Source organism: Crocuta crocuta, unplaced genomic scaffold, assembly GCF_008692635.1.
Source record: "Crocuta crocuta isolate KB4526 unplaced genomic scaffold, BGI_CrCroc_1.0 scaffold2088, whole genome shotgun sequence".
Classification (NCBI taxonomy): domain Eukaryota; kingdom Metazoa; phylum Chordata; class Mammalia; order Carnivora; family Hyaenidae; genus Crocuta; species Crocuta crocuta.
In genome coordinates this window covers 44,426-47,568 of record NW_027527892.1, presented here as the reverse complement: position 1 = coordinate 47,568, position 3,143 = coordinate 44,426, and the positions used below count along the sequence as shown (strand labels likewise).

The window sequence follows — 3,143 nt, the reverse complement described above, 5'->3', positions numbered from 1 at the left end:
TCCCGCCCCTCGGCCCTCCCCTGCTCCGGCCCAGCCTCTTTTCCCCGTTTTCTCTCTTTTGCCCCCGTCGTTTTGTCTTCTCTCCACTGTAATTAAGGAATCTTTGCGCAAATCCGGAAGTGTAGTCCTGACAGAACCCTTGAACCTGAAGGTTTGGGTTAAGGACTGGAAAGATTACACCGTAAAGGGAGCCCGCGGGTCATCGGCTGTCATAGAATCCTCGCTTTGGGCACAACAGGACTCTATAACTTTCTAAGGCTCTAGACCGCTCTAGCGAAAAAGCTAGGTCAGGGACGAGCCTGATTTAACGAAAAGGGGCATATCAAGACTGGGATCTGCTGGTACATGGGTGGCCTCAACAGGTAAGGCAGCAATGACAGAAGGGTAACTGGGTTTAGAGGAAAGGATTAATGGCATGTGGTGAGGCAGCAGCGTCGCTATGACAGTTTCACTTGCATTGCTGGGCTTTGTTACGTTATGAATCTGCCCAGCCAGCTAACCCGGATGAAAACGTCACCAGGCTTCAATTTTTACATAATGGAGAAGAGAGAAGTAGACCTCGATAAAGAGGTGCTGAGACTGACTACCCTGTATGTAGACAACCAGCAAGGTGCATTTTGGGCTCACGTCTTCCTTCCGTGCACTCTTCGTAGATAACCAATCCTGTCTTGATGCACTTGCGTGGCGACGCAGAGGTTGGAAGAATTGGTGATTGTACAGGATCCAGTGGTTCAGGACCACCTCTCCGGGTAAGAGGGAAAGCCCGTTACTTCAGGCGGGATATATTGAACTGACCAAGTGGATTTTGTATTTTATTAATATATTTCTTTAATTGCTTTCCATATGTGCAAACAATCTTGTATTTCTGGGATGATTCCCACTTCGTCGTGATGTAACGTATGTATATATATACACATATATGTTTTTATGCAAACAGTTGTTTCGCTTTGTATTCCTTGTTCCTTTCTTGTGGCTACTAGCATCAATCTATTGAAGACTGCAGATATACTATTAATAGAGATGTCATTAATAATTATTACCATAAATATCTTCAAAACATATCTCCCAAATGGTATTCTGAAAAGAAAATATTTAGAAAGTAGATAGTTGGTCAAGATCATCAAGTAGAAAGTGAAAACGAAGTCTAATCCCTAGCTAAATGTACTTTGAGCCCCAAACCTGCCTGCTTGTAATAATTATAAGCAAACCATTATCAAGTTCTTATTTTTGCTCTCTGCTTCTTGCCTTACTGTTTACATGAAGAGTCTTGAATATGGGTGATATTTAGACACATGCATTTTTTTGTTTTTCGTAAATACATTTACTAAAGTATGCATACATCCTGTAAAGTTCACAGCTCAGTTTTTACTAAGTAAATACTATTCTAAAGTTCCTGTTTAGACCTGACCTAGGTCTATCCTGCTTCTCAATTTTGAATGACTACGTAACTCTGTGGAACAAGACCATGAACATCAAGTTTGCAGGTCTCCTTCCTTTCTAAAATCCACAGAAATGATATAAAGACGTATTTGTGGATGTCTTAGGTGTAGTATTTGTATCATAGCTGAAGAACAGGGAGCTTGGGAATTCCATATTTTTATTCTGTTATAAGCAAGCTTGCTCCTTTTGTGTAGGGGACAAAGATTGGATATTGCCTTATCAAGTTTACTAAGAAGTGACTTAGGAATAAGACAAAGGCAAATGACATGAATGAGGGTATTTAATTTCTGATATACACAGGAAACCAAATGAAGAGTGCAAGAGCCATGGAGCACTGCTCTCAAAAAAAAATACTACCAGTGTTTGAAATCTTTTTTGTTTCTTAATTAGGCATTTAGTACTTTGACTTTCTCTATTAGAATTTACATGTTGTATTTCCACTTTCATTACCCTTAAGATATTTAATTTTTTTTTATTTCTTCTTTGAGCAATTGTTTCCTAGCATTTAAACATTTTAATTGTTTTATTTAAAAAATTTATTCATTATTACCTGAGGCAATAGTTGTCATATATTTTCTTTCTTTCAGGTGTAAAACATAGTTGTTTGACAGTTATATTAAACATAATAAAATGTTAATCAGAATATATGTAGACACCATTTGTCACCATACACAATTACAATATTTTAACTATTATAAACTATATATATAGACTATTTCCTATACAATCCATATAGGCTATATATATTATAGACAATTATAGACTATTCCTTATGCTGTGCTTTTTGCCTCTTTGGCTTATTATAAACTATATATATAGACTATTTCCTATACAATCCATATAGGCTATATATATTATAGACAATTATAGACTATTCCTTATGCTGTGCTTTTTGCCTCTTTGGCTTATTATAAACTATATATATAGACTATTTCCTATACAATCCATATAGGCTATATATATTATAGACAATTATAGACTATTCCTTATGCTGTGCTTTTTGCCTCTTTGGCTTATTTATTTTTCTTTTTTTTTTTACTTTTTTTATTTCTGAGAGAGAGACAGCATGAGCAGGGGAGGGTCAGAGAAAGAGGGAGACACAGAATCGGAAACAGGCTCCAGGCTCTGAGCTGGCTGTCAGCACAGAGCGGGATGCAGGGCTCGAAACCACAAACCGTGAGATCATGACCTGAACCGAAGCCGGACCCCTAACTGCCTGAGCCACCCAGGCGCCCCTGACTTATTTACTTTATAATTAGACTTTGTACTCCCCTTCACGTATTTTTGCCTGTACTTCCAACCCTCTGAAAACCACATTTATTCTCTATACTTATTAATCTGCTTCTTTTTTTCCTGTTTTTTCTGCATTTTTGTTAGATTCTATACAAATGAATTTATATATTTGTCTTTCTCCGACTTTTTTCACTTAGTGTTTTAACCTCTAAGACTATAGCACTGAATCGCTCAGAGCTGCTTTTATACTCTGAATTTGACTTTTTTTTCACCTTAACATTTTCCACAGTCAAGTGATACCATGCAGTATTTGCCTTTTACTGTGTTGTTCATTTCACTTAGCAATAATGCCCACCATGTTCATCAACCTTGTTTTAAATGACAGAATTTCATTCTTTTTAAAGGCTGAAAAATATCTATTTTTATAGCTAAATAGTATTCTATAAAAATAACTATTCTTATATTTTTCC

At 36.7% G+C, this 3,143-nt stretch overlaps 1 long non-coding RNA gene across 1 annotated transcript in view; it reads left to right on the top strand.

Annotated features, from left to right (window-relative positions):
- Positions 1-553: 553 nt before the first annotated feature.
- LOC144245711 (uncharacterized) overlaps positions 554-3,143 on the top strand; it is a 3,983-nt gene continuing 1,393 nt past the window's right edge. The window contains exon 1 of the long non-coding RNA XR_013339402.1: positions 554-749. This is a non-coding gene — a long non-coding RNA (uncharacterized LOC144245711). The remainder of the gene's footprint in view (positions 750-3,143) is intronic.